This window comes from Orcinus orca, chromosome 2 (genome assembly GCF_937001465.1).
Source record: "Orcinus orca chromosome 2, mOrcOrc1.1, whole genome shotgun sequence".
Lineage (NCBI taxonomy): Eukaryota > Metazoa > Chordata > Mammalia > Artiodactyla > Delphinidae > Orcinus > Orcinus orca.
Genome location: NC_064560.1, coordinates 77535397 through 77554117, shown reverse-complemented (window position 1 = coordinate 77554117; position 18721 = coordinate 77535397). Strand labels below are relative to the sequence as shown.

The 18721-nt window shown below is 42.8% G+C and overlaps 1 protein-coding gene across 1 annotated transcript in view; it reads right to left on the bottom strand.

Annotated features, from left to right (window-relative positions):
- GABRB3 (gamma-aminobutyric acid type A receptor subunit beta3) overlaps positions 1-18721 on the bottom strand; it is a 233986-nt gene that overhangs the window by 82556 nt on the left and 132709 nt on the right. The gene's annotated exons all lie outside the window — the stretch shown is intronic.

Sequence of the window (18721 nt, the reverse complement as noted above, 5' to 3'; positions counted from 1 at the left end):
CATGTCTGCAACACCCTTGCTTTGCAGGCAGTGAGAGGCGGGATGACAAATCAGCTAAAGAATCCATCCCAGACAGGCAGACTCTTCTTGCTGCCTCACAGGGCGGTTCTCAGAGCTTGCTAACCCAATAACACCCATCTGTTACTGATTGCAAGAGTGCTGGGGCACAGGGGCCTCCAAAATGACAAAGTACACTTGTGCTCCTCTCCAGGTGCTGTCACAGACAAGGAAGTGACAAAACCAATACGTACTAAACAACTACGAACAAAAGAAGTTTTAAGCTATAGGGCCCATAAAAAATCAGAGAGAGAGGGAAGCAAAATATGCAAATGGCCTGGGGAGTCTATTGATATTTTATCTACAACTTGAAGGAGAGGCAGCATTTCAGTGGATGAGAAGAAACGGGAATTTTTTCCTAGTCACCTACACGGCAGAGCTCTATGCCTGGTATTAACTGTGTGAAACCCCCTACACACAAAGAAACCCCACCACCAATTAAAGATTCTCACAAAGCAGGTGGTATTGAAGATAGGCCTTGGTCAGCTAGACACGAGGTAGGGGCATGAAAAGTCATACCAAGACCTTTGTTTTTACTGAATTGACAAGAAACCCCAAGGAGTGCAGTTTTGCTGGAACTTGGTGTGCAAGAGGAGGAAAGTAAAGAGTTGTGGGCAAGGCAGGACCCTGTGGCAGTGACCATAAAGTGGAAACACTCAAACACCAGCTCCAAAGCCAATGAACACTGAAGGTTTCCAAGTAGCAAGTGACAAAACCGTGTGTATTGAACATGTCATTTATTTTCTGATTTCTCATGCTTTAATCTCTGGGCCCTGGAGGGACTGCCTTCTCTCCCTCTAGTTCCTAGAGAGATCAAACAACTCTGCCAAGTGCTGGATTGTACTTTTCATATGCAAACCAACCACCCCAGAGCTCATACCTCGAACTGCCTTCTTTATTAGGTTCTCACACTCCAGGCCAGTACTTCATTCCACGTTCAGGTACCAGGCAACTAAGGATAGACTAGGTCCCAGGGCCTACTTTAATTATTCAAACTAGCCAATCCTAAGCCTGCTTACCCAGCCTGGCCATGCCCATTCTTTCCATGGAAGCTACAATAAAGGCTCACTCTCTGTGGCCTGCTCTGGTGCTTCCCCAGGCATCCCCTCCACCATGGCATGGCATGCCCCCTTCTCTTGGGGTCTGTGGGTGACAAACTCTCTTTTCAATGATAGCTGTCTCCTGACCTGTTGGCCTTGCCATACCTGAATAGTAATAAGACTATGTTTTAAGCACAAAGCTGTAGGTGAGGAAGATCAGTTTTGCAATGGTGAGTTCAATGGGTAAGACAGATGATGAGCAAAGTCCTCAGTGAGTGGGAGAGCTTGTTGATAGGTGATGTGGGAGGACAGAGAAAAGGAGTGCTGGTTAGGAAGTCACAGATAGTAGGCTTGATGTAGACCCTTGGGATGCAAATCGCCTGTAAAGTTCGCAATCATGCCCCCCGCATTACCATTAAGTTAATGTAGGTGATGCATTTTAACTGAAACATGCAAAGTTTTGGTGGCATAACAAGACGGAGATAAATTAGCAGGAGCAGCTAAAGGATTTTCAATTTAAATATAACCCTCCAAATTGCATTCTTATTGAAATAGAAGAGTTTCATCTTTCTCTCCTGGTTTCTAAGCTCTCATCCTACGCCTGAGTTGTGAAGTCTAGCACTGCTCTCCCATCTCCCTTCCAGCTGGCATTCACATGGGCTGCCATGAGGGTGGAGGCACTGCCATGTGTCAGTTGGCCCTGGGAACCCAGCTGTCATTCACAGTCTGCAAGCTCAGGATCAGGGTCTAATTTTGGATTCTGCTGCTCTCTACAGTATCAGCAGCAACTCTCAGTTTTAGTCTTGGGGGTTTGCTGAGTGATTTGAGTGGACTGCAGTAGGGGAGAGCTTAGGTAACAGAGGGAGAAAAAGTAGTAGTACTTAAACCCAAATCTGCTGCATGGGCTATGCCTTGGAAAGCAAGGGCATCATGAAATCAGTGGTACACTAGTCGGTATCCCACTTCATTCTCCTGCAGAGAAAAAAGAGGCAGATGAAGGAAAGGTGACTCTACAGGAACAAGCCCCCTCTGCTCTCTTGTGCAGTTGGGGGACAGCTAATGGGAGACTGTGCGACTGGGGGGCCATGGCGCTGACTCCTGGGAGGGGTAGTGAGGAGCATCGCACACACTACCAGCAGCAGCTAACGTGGGCTGGCAGCAAGTGCCAGGCCTCATGCTATATCATCTTATTTAAATACAAGGCAGAGATTACTGCTGTTCTCATTACCATCCCCAAGCAATGAAGAAAGAAAAATTTAGAGAGCTCAAACAATTTGCCTCCCCACCCCCCATCCCATTAAACACAAGTAACTCGGGGATGTGGGGTCTGAAGTTGAGGCCACCTCCCTCTGGGAGCAGGTCTCAGCCTCACAGCTCTAGGGTGAGGTTTTATGCAGCCAAATAAACCAGCCTGGTGGGCGAGGTCTGCAAAGATGCCCCTGAGAGTGGAGGATGCAGCCACATACAGTAACATATTTTTGAAGGGGAGTAATGAGAAATATGGCACCACCAAAGCCCCTCATCCTTGCAGACACTGAGCACAGCTACTCTGTAGACAGATGCCTTGTGAAGGTCTGTTTCCTCCAAGGAATCCCAGACAAATTGCAGGTTTCCAGGTTTGGAGTGATGTGGCGGGGACCAAGGAACACAGCCACGAAAAGATGCAATCTGTATGGATTGGAGAGTCTGCCAGGGTTGGATTTGAGTCAGTCCTCAGAAAAAGAAGATACCTTGAGATTGTAAAAGTTCCAGGAATCCACAGAGATCTAGATGGCAGTGGACTAGGGGTGGAAAGCAGGAATCCTGGACTCCTCAGGGAACATAAGGTAGAGGTGGGGAAGTAAGCTTTTGGTCTTTGACCTTAGCACTGAGGTGGACTCAGGTGCCGTCTGCATGGATATCTGCTGGTATGAAAAGCAGCAGAGAGATGAGACAGGGCTGTGAGGGGTGGAGCCTCTCAAATAACAGCCAGGCAAAGGCTCTGTGCTGCTGGAGCTCGTGCTGGGGCACTAGACACCAAGATGAGACAGACGGAGTGCTGCTCACAGAATCAGCCACCACACCACCCAGCGCTAGTGAGCCCCAGGATAGCACAAGGGGAGGAAGAGGCAAAGAAGGGGGTGGCCCCATAGGGCCATCTTGAGCCTTCCTTGCCGTCTTCTTTGGGTGTCACCCCCAAACATGGTGCAGCTGAGGGAGACTCAAGAGGAAGAAAGGGGACATGGCAGAGACCTTGAAGTGGCATTTCTTAAATAAAGGGCTTTCGGGGGCTCCAAGGGTCATAGGGATTAGAACCAGGCAGCACTGGTTTGATGGCAATGGCGAGCATCTCCATTCCTGGGCCTTTGTTGAGCTTACTGTGTCCCTTTCATCTTTTCTACTCTGGGTACAGGGAGGAGTCTACAGGTCCATGGCATGGTGAAAGGGACCCCAGGTTGAGAGGAACTCGTGCTTGTCCCCTCCTTCCCCACCTCCACCCTTTGCAGGGAGGCTGCAGCTCCAGGAGAGACAGTGGGGAGGAGCAGGGAGTATGGAGGAGAGGCATGGGGGAAGTGGTAGTCTGGGAGGAGCGGGCAGGAGGGGGTAGTGGGCATTGGGAGCAGTGGGTGCTGAGGACCAGCAGGCCCCTCTCTGGTGCCAGGGGCTTACTTAGATTCGCACACACAAAGAAGGGACAGTGGTCTCCATGCACTGATTCTTGGCTGTGGCACACCCAGCCATATCAGCACATCTAGACAGAGCATGTTGGCAGAAGAAAGAGCAGGTACCGGCCCAGAGATCAGGGTTTACAGAAACAGCAGCTGCCAGTGGGGCTGCAGTAACAGGGCCCTGTGTCCCAGAGAAGCAGAATCTCCTCTTTTGCAGGTGGGACCCCCATAACCTCCACTCTGCACACCACCCCCACATTCTTCAGACCTGCTGCAGAATGTAGCTCACAAAGCTCCTTTGGTTATAATCTGATATCATTTGATTTTAGAAGACCGTGCTTTGGGTGAGGGTTGAGATTTGTAGTACTTTAAGCATTTATAAAGTACCCTCCTATAAATTAATTAATTGACATACTGGTTGTGTGTGCACGAATACTGACTCACTCCCATTGTGTTAGCAGATGTGTGAACAGCCCTGGGCACCCTGAGAACACCTGGCTTCCAGTTTAGGTGCAGATCCAACCATGGAATGGGGCTGGCACCGGTAAGTGGGAGGCCCTGAGTAAAAGTGTTGATTTCCTAGGAGATGGGATTCACTGGAGAGAGGTCAGGCAGTGAGAGGGAAAATGCAAGTGTATCTTCATCCAAAATTCTCCAGGCCACTGAGAACTGGGACTTTCTGGGGTATAATGCATAATCGTGAGTTATTCAGTTAGAATTGGTTTGAACTAAGATAGTTCATCAAAATCATTAGGTAAGATAAAATGCCTGCAACACCTCTCTCTCTCTCTCTCTCTCTCTCTCTCTCTCTCTCTCTCTCTCTTTCTCTCTCTCTCTCTTTCTCTCTCTCTGTATTATAAAAGGCTTAGGATGAACTTGGAATCAGCATGAAGAAATATTCAGGAATTGTATTCAAAACAAAGAATCTTTCTTAAAAAGAATCACACAAACAAAAGCATTCAATTAAAGGGCCATTTATTCCTGGGGCTTCTCTTAGGGATGGGAAAGCTCTCTGATTCTTTGATAACTAAATGAACTCAGGGCCCTCTCCACTCTCTCTCTCTGTTTACGTGTGTGTATTAAATCAAACGGCATGAAACCCTGAAGTCCAGTTAGGCCTGTCCCTGAAGGCTTTACACTGCCTTCACAAAGGGACAGCAAATACTAGTAGGTGGGGTTCCATAAGCTTGTAAGTCATTTGTTTAAAATTTGTGTCATATTTTCTCATTGAAAAAACATGACACAAGGGTTGCTAGGTTTTACGCCAGATTACAAAATTCCATTTCATGCAAAAGTCAGATGCCACAGTTTCTGGGTAAGACACCAGCCCAGCCCATAGTCTCCTGTGGTTGGGAGCCAGTGGGCTGAGGTAGCGGAGGATGGGGCAGGGAGAGACGAGGGGCAGGCAGGAAGTCTAAGGGGGCTGGGAACAGGCATTCTTGAATATGAGGTATTCAGGGGCCAAGCATTTATGCATAGGTGACTGTCCTTTTAAAATCTCCTGAGAATATACGAACAGCAGTGGTAACAACAAATAACAACAAAATAAAACCTTTAGGTGTATAACTCAAGCAGCTCAAATACATTTCAATAAGAGATAAACAATAATGTTTCTTCCTGCTTGCGGAAATTTGTTGGTATTTATCGCATTAAAATGACAAGAATACATATTGGAAAATGGAAACACTGCTCATTATTCTGCAATTAGGTAATTGACTAGATTTCCTCAGCACAGGAAATGAAAAAATTTACTAATCCTGAGAAAGAAATGCAATCTCCAAGCCAAATTTAAATATTTAACTGCAGCTGTGAAAGCCACAGGACACCTGCATTTGCTTCTGGTTCAGCAAGTTTACGAGACAAAAACTCACAGGTAAGTTGTTCTCAGGTCAGGGAGGACAGAAAATTATTTTGAGAAGCTTATATAAGCCCTGGATGGTGGAGGCTTCCTTTGCAGGCATTTCTGCAACTAAAATTAGGCTGAGGGAATCTTGGCACTTCTGTTAACAAGATTTATTTAGAAAATCCTAATCCATTCCTTTTAATGGCCTAAAAATGAGTATCCAACACTGCATCCATCTCCCCTCCCACAACAGACGTCGCTGGTACCTAGGCTTCCATTTGTTGAATTCATGTGGTTGGAACCCAGCAGAACCCTGCAGGCCACCCCCCGTCACACCAAGAACAAAGGCCCCTCCACGACCCCTGCCTTTTGTTTGTAGAAAAACATACATCTCTCAGGCCTCCCTGAGTCACAAAAGAGCAGGCTCAAGCAGTTAATGATCAGGACAATAGAGTCACAGAATCCTTCAGTTTCTGATGCACATTCCTGAGTCGTTGTACAGATACTATAACTGCCACCAGAGGGAACAAGCTAACTGCGTGATGACCAGACTGTAGCCGTGACATAAGCTGCTCCATCTTCAGCAGTACTAAATCTATGGCTAGCACAATTCCAAGAACTGGCCTTAAGAGAATGGGATTAACATTATTGCTCATAATAATCTACATCTTTGTGGGCATCAAAATATTATAGCTTGTTCTGCCCATATATGTAAGCAGGCAACTAAAATTGTCAGTAAAGAGATTGTACAGACCCTTGTCTCTATATCCTCCACTCTAAGAATACAGCACCCTATGTCAACATGAAGAAGTTACAGAAGACAGAACTTCGTCCCTAATCCCATAGAAATGGAATGATGTCTGACAAGTGTAAGCAGCTCTTTTGCGCCTTTCCTGTTTGCCCATTTCTGTTTTCCTCAGGCCTTAATTATAAAAATGAGATCACTAGGTAACATTTAACCTAACTCCTGATTTTGCTCTATTGAAGGTACACAATGCCTTGCCTAATCTGTTGATTACTTTCCTGGATTAAATGGAGTAAGAATGAAGAATTAAGCAGTTAAAGAATGACTGACTCTTTACGTCCAGCTTCCCCCTTAGCAAATTTGCAGGCGGACCATGTGGGCAAGACAGCTTCCACAGGAAAATCAGAAGTCAGCAGCTCTGCACACAGTGGAAAAATGATGAAGAATCTGACCTCCTAACTAGATGATTAACTGTGATTGTTCCCCCTTTTTACCTTTAAAAATTGTCATGACTGAGCAGAATCTTTGGAGTTGGTCTCAGAACATGAGTCCACCTTCTCCCCAGATTGCTGGCTTTTCTGATTAAAGCAACTTTCCTTTCTACCAACACTTGCCTCACAATTATTGGCTTTTGAGTGGCGAGCATCCGGACCTGAGTTTGGTAACATGGTGATCTATGAGAATAAAGCAAGACCACCTCCTTCTGATCACCCCTCCTCCTCCCTCCCTCTGCCTCAAGCCTTCATTGAGTATCTACTACAGGCCAAGAACCTTGCTGGGTGCTATGGACCCAGAGATGAGGAGGATATCATTTGTACCTTTAAGTAGCTCACATTCTGGTGGGGTATTCATCAAATCAAATCAAGTAAAATTAAAGTGATTAAGAGAAGGCACTTTGCACTCAAAAATGCCCAAATCTCAAGTCTACCTCCTGTTGGCTGGGCAAAGGTGGGTTAGCCTTTTCACTATAAGCCCATTTACCCATCTGGGAAGTCTGCCTGTCACACACTCTGAAGTGATTAGCATCACAGAGGGCACACATGAGGAGCCAAGAAGTGTACAACAATGCAAAAGAAGTGTATATTTAAGGAATACCTACTAAGTCTGTAGCTGGCAGGGGAGGAAGCTGGTGTGCAAATGCAGAGGAAGATTGCTGAGGCTTTCTGGTCTTCATATAGCTATTATACCTGCTGAAAGGCTCATAGTCTGCAATTTTTATTCATCCACGTAAATGCTAAATATATTTAGAAGATGAACTAGTCACCTCTGTATGAAATCTGGATGGGCTGCTGAAAATAGTTACAAGTTCCCCAGTCCTCTACAGCCATCTGAAAAACTGGCATAGGACATAAATTATTTTGAAAAGTTGCCTTTCTTTTCAAGTATGAAAAGATACCATAGCTATTTCTCTGGAGTCCAGTAAGTTTGAAATGCAAAATGATTATACTGGCCTACATTCAAAGGACAAAAAACTATGTAGTATCAGAAAAAATCGAGAATTCAACCTAAACCAATGAGAACCAGGAACATTTAAAAGAGATGTCCTTGGCTAGATAAATCTCCAGCAGGGGCTAGTTTGCAGGAGGTGGTGCAGCAGGACACTTCAGACCACCAGGTCAGCTTCTTGCCCTGTGCCTTGCCTGGAAAAGTTAACCTAATCACTCTGAGCCTCAGCAACCTCATGTGGAAAAATGAAACTAAAAATGCTCATTTTACAAAAGTGCTCTAACAATTAATTGAGCTAACAAAGCTTAACACAGTGCTTGGCTCATAATAGGCATTTGGAAAATTATACATTCTCTTCCCTCATCCTAGAGCAGCGCCAGTCATCCTCCCAAAAGCCCCCCAGCACCTGATGAAAAAGGATCCTCTTTATCAGGTGGGCCCCCAGCCCATTGCTCCATGCCAAGTACACGCCAAACTCTAAAAAAATAAAATAAAATAAAAAAACCCTACTGTTCTCTATTATCCCAAGATGCCAGAAAGAAAGACTCAGCCTAATACTTTGGTGTAGAATTCTCAGCACCACCTGAAGCAGGCGTCACTCTTTGCTTCTAAAATCCCAAGTTCCATCTTCTACTCAGTATCCAAATGCAAAAGATGCAAGATTGTTTCCTGAAATGTATCAGGTTACTAGATTTTCCATAAAACATTTTTTCTGCTGTGAAATATGTTGAAATTACAAATTTAAATTAAACACAAATTTGTAAAACAGCTACAGCACTAATAAAAATACCAAACCAGTCACCCTGCCAGGCCTGATCTGCTGTGGCTAATCTGACCTTCAGGTGCCCCAGGGCTTACCTCCCACTACCCCTCTGTATACAAAGAACATTTCACTAAGTGCCCCTGCACAGCCCCCTTTAACTGTAAAATTGATTCTCCCAAACTGAGCATCAAGGAACCAGGAGCAAGAAGCATCTCCTATTCTTAACTCCAGCCTCCAGGTTTTTGTTCCTCCATCAGTGTCTCTGGCCTATTTCACTTTTCTGAGATGTCCATGTATGGATCCAGCGCCTTCTGAATCTTTCCATCCAGATGCCCCACATGTAAACCAAGTTCAATGTGTCTAAAATTAACTCATTATCTTTCTACCTCAAATCTGTTCCCCATTCTCTGCTAGCATCTACCCATCTTCTGAACCAAACCAAAAACAGGCTATACACCAACCTCTTCTTTCTTTCACATCTGAAATCCAGCATTCATTCAGTCACTGGGTTCTGTTGACCCAATTTCCTAAATACCTTACACATCTAGAACTGGATCATGAGTCAGCAGCAGCAGTAGGAGGGTGGGCTGTGTTTCCACTAGTGTCCCCATGACAATGGATTACAGATGAGCTCCTGGACTCCCAAACTGCACCTCAGAAGAACGCTTACCTATGGTGTCTGGAGTAGGCTGAGTCCAACATCAGACCTCAGATATATTGTGGGTTAAACAGAAGAATATACAAGATGATCAAATGTCTCACACTCCATATGGGAACAGATGTTCGAACTCAGCACAAACATTGTATGAATGAGATTTTGGAATGTATTATAAACTGGGGAGGAGTCATTTCATATTCTGCTTTATTTTAAATGAGTATTTATCTGAATAACATTCATTAAAGACACCAAACTGTTCAGGAAATTATATATATATATAGTCTGCAACATGTATGTGTGTGCATAATCAGATACATAGCTTTATTTTCCAGCAACTATCTTTGATTAATAGGTTTCCAAGGAGGATGCAATGACTCAAATATGTCATTTATGCAAAGGTGCTCCAAGAACTGGCTGTGAGAAACAGCCATATTGCTTGTGCAAGCTGCCTTCAATACCTTTATATTAGAAAGATACTCAAACTGGGAGAATATTACACCTGGAGATGTGAGCGATTTGTCCACGTTCTGGTTGTGTGGCATTTCTCAAGCCTCTGTGCTCTTCCCTTGCTTGAGCACAGTGCCTACAGATGACCATGAGGTTAAGAATTCTACATCCTAAAATAGTCATGGTCATCTCTTGGGTTACATGGCTTATAGAGTGCTCATTATTAGACTTGCTGAACTGAGTGTCACTCTGAATCCCTTCAAGAGAGCAATAAAGCAAAACAAGTGTTTCAACAGAAAGAAGGGTATCTATTTATCATAAAATACAGGATGAATATTTCCATTTTAAATGAAGAACCCCTCCTATAAACTTAAACTGTGGGTATTCAAATGCACTTTGATTTTATACGTGTACCTCTATATCAAGGTTTAACACTGGATTTCCCCTCCTCAAAGACAAGTCATGTGGACTAGTGATGCCACACATTTTAAAGTACTTTCAGTTTCTAAGAAGACATGCTATTTTTAGATAGCAAGTCCATTCATTTCTGAGATCATGTGTACTTCTGGTTTCTACCCAAAACTTGTTAGGTTATTGCTATTAGACAAATCACAATATTAACAACATCATACTTCATATAACTGAAAAATATTGGCTTGATAGTTTTTTTTAATTATTATTAATTTCAACAGAAATATTTGGAAGGACATCTCTGCAAGGAATTACATGAAGCAATCCTATCCTCTGGGATATTATAATCATAGCCTGGGTAGCCAGAAAGAAACCATAATGCAGGGTTTCATACAATTAATCAAGTATAGTGCCCAAGGAGGGAGAAACCAAGTGCTACCCTTTAGATGGGAGACGAATGACACTTTGTTCCTGCTTTTTTAAAACTTTTTTTAAATTGAGGTATAGTTGATTTATAATATTATATGTTTCAAGTGTACAACATAGTGATTCACAATTTTTAAAGGTTATATTCCATTTGTAGTTATTATAAAATATTGGCTATATTCCCTGTGTTGTACAATATATTCTTGTTGCTTATTTTATACATAATAGTGTGTACCTCTTACTCCCCTACCCTTATCTTGCCCCTTCCCACTTCCCTCTCCCAATGGGTAAACACTAGTTTATTCTCTATATCTGTGAGTCTGCTGCTTTTATATATATTGACTAATTTGTTGTATTTTTTAGATTTCACATGTAAGTGATATCATACAGTATTTGCTTTTCTCTATCTGATTTATTTCACTAAGCATAATACCTTCCAAGTCCATCCATGTCACTACAAATGGCAAAATTTCATTCTTGTTTATGGCTGAGTAGTATTACATTGTGTGTGTGTGTGTGTGTGTGTGTGTGCGTGCGTGCACCACATATCCTTTATGCATTTGTGTTCCTGCTTTTTGCACTGGGCCCCACAAATCATGTAGCTGGCCCTAGTTGTGAGCAGTCAACTGTCCTTTGTTTTTGACTTATGAGATTCGTGTCTTCTTCCAGCGTCCATGAAAACTGTGGGCAAAATCCCAGACCCATCACTGCTCTTGACACACACTCTCCTGCTTTTCTTCCTGCCCAACTGGCCTATCTGCTTTGTTACTCCTTCCAATTCTTCCTTTTCTTCCTAATGCTAGAGTGCACAGGACTGCTCTCCCTGTGCCACCATCTACTCACTCACCTGACCACACCCTGGTCCCTTCTCTTCTCTGTGGCACTCACTTCCTTAGTGATCTCTTCTAGCTGTATGGATTTACATTCTACCTATATGCTTAGAATTCCCAAATTTATTCTCCAACCCAATTTTTAAATCAAACTCTAGAATCAAGTCAACACATCCAGCTTTAACTGCTAATGCTACCCTCAAAATGGATCCACTTACAATCTTTCCCATTCCCCTGGTGCTATTCTGTCCTTACAGTTACTCGAGTCAAAATCTCCAGTCATTTTCACTCATCTATTCTCTCACATTCTATATCAATCCATATGAAATTCTGTTGACTCCACATGAAAAGCAGACTGTGGTTCAGCCACTCCTCATCACTGCTGTGGCTGCCCCCCGGTCATACACCCTTCCTTGGTAGCCTACAGACCAGTTCCCTGCACCTGTGCTCTCGAATGCTCCAATTCTCAACAGGTGACTTTTTAACAATTTAAGTCAGATAATTTGCTCCTGTGTTCAAAACCATACAATGGCTCCTTATTTTATGGAAGTAAAGCCCAAGTAGTTGTGCTCTGGCCCACTTACCACCTTTCTGACCTCATCTCCTTTGCTAACTTCACCTCAGCAACAATACCCTCTTGGCTGTTCCTCAAACAACCCAGGCGCTATCCCGCTGTAGGCCCTTTCATTAGCTGTTCCTTCTGCCTGGGACTCTCTCTCCCCAGATAACCTTCTGGCTGACTTCCTCACCTTAGTCAAGTCTTTACTCAAATTCACATTTTTAATGAGCCTTCTCTGACAATGGCAACCTTCATCCCTTGCACCCTCCCTTCCTGTCAACCCTGATTACATTCTATTTGATATATTTATTTATTATGCTTACTTCCTTTCTCCCATGCTAGAATGTACGCTGCATGAGAACAGGAATGTTTGTCTGTTTTGTTCAACGATCTATTCCCAGCGCAGTGCTAGGACAGTGCCCAGCACATAAGAGAAATTTCATAAACATTTGCTGAATAATAAGCAGAAGTTCTATGTAAACTGGGTTGCCAGTGTGTCCCTTTATAAAAGATCTGCATGTGCTTTCATCCAGTGTTCCAGATTGGTTGATAACTTTGGATCACTTTCAGTGAAAATTTCTCCACAGTTTTAAGTCAAACCCCAAATCGAGATTAGTACAGGTATACGATACAAATTCTCAGGGCAGATGTTTTCCATGCTACCTAAGGCCCAGGTGAGACAGACATTTTCTTATCACCCTTTGATGGTTGGGGAATTTTTTTCTAGACCACCCTTCCAATGGGTGTGTAGCCCCTGAGTGTGCTGCTCTATAAAGACTCAATTTTAACTCTCTGCTTTGTGGAATTCTTTAGTCTCTCTGTTTCTGCCTGACCACTAACCTCAAGCCACTTGGTTACATGGGGCAAATGACCCCAGGTCTTCAAGTGCAGCTTACAACACTTTCATCCTCAGCTTTCTCTCCAAATTGAATCTCTGTCCTTTTCTGTGGCTCCTGGGGCTTTCTCTTATTTTTCTGTGAATTAAGTGACACATTTAAATGATGTTTATTATGATTTGTTCACCCTTTCTAATGGTTTTATACTGAGAGTTCTTTAGAATTTATCCCTCATCATTCACCTGGGACTTGCTTCCATCTCCAGCCCGGGCCCAGCAAGGTTGCCTAATGACCTCCAGAGGGCACTCTTTTGCCCTCATCTGACGCTATCTAAGCAGCTTGCAGCAGGGCTGCAGCCCATTCTTAGGACACTGCTCAGCCTCTGAGACACTCTCCTGCCCTTTCTACTGCACTGGCTGTGGGCTCAGGGCTCCAGTCCAGCCCCCCTCATCCAGGTCTCAAGGCTCGCCTGCCTAGGCTCATCCCTGCCCTGCCCCCTTCCTCCTCTCTTCCAGGGTGAGATCATTCATTCCTAAGATGTTTAACTCTTCATTTTTACCTGCAGGCCGGGTATTCCTCTGAGCACTGACTTTCTCCTCAGCCACCTGAGGAGACTGCTTCATCTGGTTGTACCTTGTCATCTTTATTCTTTCTCTTTCCTTATGCCCCATCCAATTCCAGGGCCCACCCCAGCTACACTGAATCAGAATTGCAGGAGGTAAGACCCAGTGCTGGTAATTTTAAAAAGCTCCTTATGCAATTCTTATTTTTGCATGTTCATATTCTGATCATTATTTTGACTTAAAATTATACTGAACCTTTTAATTTCATTAAAATCAGGAAACACTACTTCTATATTTAGAAAGCAGGCACATGTGTACCGAAAGGCAGCATGTGGACAGCTCTAGCCATGCACTGCCGTGGAGAGCAGAGTCTGTGCTGGGCCAACTGCAAGAACACAATCTTCCCACGTGCTTTCAGATTCAGGTGGATGCTAGGACAGTCTCACTGCAAACCACTTCAAGAAGCTCTGAACAAAACCCAGCAACTCCATGGCAACAGCTGACATGACAACGGGGAGACGTGGGTCAGGGCCTTAGAACCACAGGTCTCTGATGGGGCTGCAGCGTGGGTGTCTGAGGGCTGCCTCAGAGCCTGGATGTTCTGCCTTGTTCCAGGCCCTGATGCCATAAATAACTACAGCCATCAACCCAACATGTGCCATTACCTTCAAACACCACACTGGCGGGCTGTTCAGTAAATTAATAATAGAAATGAATATTCCCCAATACTTATTTAGTACATGTTAAATTTGCTTGCTATTTATATCATTTAATGAAAGATCTTTTTATGTCATATAGTGTATTCACATAGTGATGCATTCATATAGTATATTTATATAGAAGTTTATATAGCACTCTCATGGTATTCAGACATTCTCGTATATTGAGTTTTTTAAGCTGTTTTGTGATGATTATGCTTATTTTAATTCCTTTAATATCTGCTCCTGGTAAATGTAAACAGATGTTTCTAATTATTCCCTTTCAATGCTCATGCACACAACCCAGGCATGCATGTGGAAGATTTAGAATTAATGAAGAGAAGGTGAAGTGTCTATGGTGCCAACAGGAATCGTGAAAGGGTGGTTTTGATTGTTAAAATGCCCATGTTTTGCTTTGGAAGTTGGTAAATAAAGAGTAAATAAATAAGAACTCTTAAAGTATTCCTAAGGAAGAACATTGTTTGAAGAAAGCAAGTGCTCTCCCTCCACTGGCAGTGTGATGCTGTTAAACATAATATCTGACACTATTCATATTCAAATGAGTCCAAAGGAGTCATGACACAGAGCTGTGTACCAGCCAACCTGACTCTAGCCATTGAAAGCAAATTTTTTTGTAGCAGCCAGATGGAGATTTAAAGTAGCAAAAGGTCTCTGTTCACCAAGGTGCCGGTTAGAACATCAACTGTCAAGTTAATTGTACATTTTCCTGATTTTGTGAGTAATGTTGGATATTAAAATACAGGTTTTCCATATGTGACTTGCACATGTTGGATAGCAGCTAGACTATTTTTAGTGCAAGACAATAATTCTAAGTGTCCTTTATGTTTCTCTTTCCTCTGCAGGCTTTCTCAGAAATCCCACAACTAGGATTCAGCCACTATGTTACACAGCTTGTAGAGACATTTTTCCTTCCCAGGAGTTTGGAATTGTGAGTGCCCAATTCAGTTATAATGTAACTAAAGATGTCGATCAATTAGTTGCTGTGTTAATCAGAATTCGAGTTTATAATTTATAACTGGCAATATAATTAACAGCTGGTAATTTAATCAGTTGTGATCCACTTGCTTTACATTCACCTTTAAAGCTGTGAAATTGTTGTCACTTAAAATGTACAGGGTGTGATGTCACAAAAGCTACTCTCCTTTTGGTTTTCTCCTGCTATGTTCTAATTCAAAATTCAACCCCACAACCCAGAGAGGCCATCTGCACCAAGTTAACCAGAACAGTACTGTGACCTAAAAGATCCTTAGACTTACTTCTCAGCCCATTATCAAATTTACCTTTACAAATGACTACTCTGATGATCTGAGTGCCTTCCAGTGAGGACAGGAGCCAGAGAACTAATGTCTGAACTTGGTCTCTGCACAGGATGACTTCCCAGAACTGCAGCGGGTGTCAGGAGGTTCTGTGGAGCATCTTGACAGAGCCATCCAGCGACCTCACTTTTCAGGGGTTCCTTCCCTCTGGGTCTGGCCAGATGAGGGTAAGAGAGTAAAGAAGGAGGAAAGGAAATGGGCATAGCTGAGGTTCAAAGATTATGCCAAAGGACAAGGGCACTGGGGTAGAGGGCCAGAATGTCCTGTGGAATACAAACTGTTGGTCGGAATTAAGGTTTCCAGAATTATAGTTTTCTCCCTCAACTGCCCATGACCAAAGCCACTGGATCTGTGAGGGAGCTCACCTCCCCTTCTGGTCAGTTTCATCAGCCCAGGCTGGGAGCCACACCTGAAAAGCCCAAGGGTGGGTGGCGATTTCTTCATCCTACTTGTCCACCAGTTCATGGCAGGGCCGGTGCCAGCTGAACTTAGCCTCCCTGGCTGACAGAGGACAGCTGACAGCAAGACGCACATACAAAAGGAATGAGAAACATAAAGGACACTTTGGATCACTATCTCACACTAAAAATAGCCTAGTTGTTATTCTATATCTATTTACATATATATGGATATGTCCCCCAAAACAGTAATAGATAGCCATACCAATATGTAATTTTTAAATATTGTGGGTTATTTGCAAGAAAGATTATCAGTTAGTCAGTGGACAGGCATTTATTAAATCAATTCATTTATTCATGGAATTATTCAGTCACTGTATTCATTCATTCATCATTTTATATTCATTTATTACATTTGCCTCACCAAGCTTATAAAAATAAATAGTTGTTATGGATTCAGTTCACAAGACATGTAGCATTTTTATTTAGAGTCTCTGTTCAAGCCCCATCTTTTCTCTCATCAAAATCTTTCAAAGGTCTGTCTTTCCTTTTCTATCCTTTAATAAGAGATGGCCAGCCCATTGTGAGCACATCCACCAAGCAACCCTAAATCCTTAAGCACAGAATCACTCATTAGAGCAAACTCCGAAAACAGCAGCTTTAGGACTCAGCCGAAGTATAGTCTTCAGCTGTGGGCAGGAGTAATTTTCTTCCCATGGTGTTTTCTAACTCCCTCACAGTACACCGAGGTCAGTGCTGTTGCCATTGCACTACTGCTGAGCATGGGGACATGCTGGACCCAACAAGGGACCCAACAAGGGACCCAACACACATCCCCTGGGTCTAATGATGACAAGCAAGTGTGCTGCGGAGGTCCACCCGCAGGGATGAACAGCCTGTGACATGAACAGGCTGTGGGCTGGGAGCAGCATGTGGGTAACTCGGTCTGGACTCCAAGGTACAACTTTCTCACTCCTTTGTTACTTTTTCATGTATTTATCCAACAAACATTCCTGTATGACATTGCCCATACACAGGAGAGGGAATTCAAAAGGATAATAAGACACTGTCAGTGTCTAATATAACTGGTGCCCTTATAAAAGGGGAAACTTGGACACAGACACTACACAGGGGGAACAGCTGTGACCATGAAGGTAGAGACTGCAGATTCTTCTACAAATCAAGGAACACCAAAGATTGCCAGTAAACCATGAGGAGCTAGGAGCAGGGCATGGAACAGATTCTCCCTAACAGCCCTCAGAAGGAACCAATCCTGCTGACACCTTAATCTTGGACTTCCAGCCTCCAGAACTGTGAGACAATACATTTCTGTTGTTTAAGCCACCCTGGTCTGTGGTGCTTTGTAATGGCAGCCCAAGCCATTACAAGCAGACAAACATACTGCCACAGTCCATGAAGGGTGGTGGTGATGGCAAGAGAAAATTGTGAATGCTGGTAGAATACCTATTATTAAAAAAAATGAGATAACAAATGCTAGCAAGGATGTGGAGAAAAGAGAACCCTGGTGCACTGTTTGTGGGAATGTAAACTGGTACAGTCACTATTGAGAACAGTATAAAGGTTCCTCAAAAAATTAAAAGTACAACTACCATATAATCAAGCAATCTTACTTCTGGGTATATACCTGAAGAAGATGAAATCACTATCTCAAAGAGAGATCTGCACGCCCATGTTCACTGAAGCATTATTTATTTTATAACAGCCAAGATATGGAAACAACTTAAGATTGAAAGATGAATGGATAAAGAAAATGCGGTGCACACACACGTGTGCACACACACACAGGGTAGAATATTATTCAGCCATAAAGGAGGAAATCCTGTCATTTGCAACAACATCATGGACCTTGAGAGCATTATGCTAAGTGAAATAATTCAAGACAGAGAAAGACAAATACTATATGGTCTCACTTATACGTGGAATCTAAAAACTTTGAACTCATAGAAACAGAGAGAACAGACTGATGGTTGCCAGGGGCTGAGGGATGGAGCAAATGAGGAGATGTTGGTCCAAGGGTACAAGCTTCCTGTTATAAGATGAATAAGTTCCAGGGATCTAATGTACAGCATGGTGATTTTAATGAATAATAGTTAATAACACTATACTGTGTACTTGAAAATTGCTATGAGAGTAGAGTTTTAATAGTTTCACCACCACAACAAGAGAATGGTAACTATGTGAGGTGAAAGATGTATTAACTAACCTTATTGTGGTAAACATTTCCCAATATATATGTGTATCAAATCATCACATCGTACACCTTAAACTTACATGATGTTATATGGGAAGGAAAAAGTAAATATTCCCTGGCCATTTTAAATACACTTTTAAGTAAACAAAATGCCTCCCCCCCGCAAAGAAAAAAAAAAAAAAAAAGGAAAGAAGTGAATGTGTTTGGGAGAAATTTAGGCAATAAAACAACAGCATCTTTGTGATGGTTTGTATGGGGCGGGGGTGGGGTGGTGAAGGAAGCATTAAGTAGAAGGCAGGCCAACAATGAAAGGCAATTCTATCTAATCAGCTTGTGACGGTATCTGCAAGACAATTTTAATCTATAGATTTATAGTAAAACTAGAAAATGAGCTAAAAAGAAAAAATTTAAAACACCTCCGATATCTCCAATCAAATGTCACCCTTGATCACAACATTTTCATCAAACAAGGAATACATAACTTAGCTTTATGTGTGTTTCTATTTTCTCTTAATTTCTATTCTATATTGGGGTATAGTTGATTAACAATGTGGTGTTAATTTCAGGTGTACAGCAAAGTGTTGTGACCAGAGGTTTGCAGGTACCTAACCTCTATTTCCTTTAGGATCAGTGGTTCAATATTCACTAATTCAGTGTTTGTGGCAACCTTATAGAAGATAACTACTGTGAATAATGAGAAGTGATTGCATTTTCTTTTTCTACTTCATTTCTCCAATAAAACATAAACTTATGAGGACAAGAATAAAAGTCAACCTTGTTTCTCTTCTGAGGCACAGACTCTGT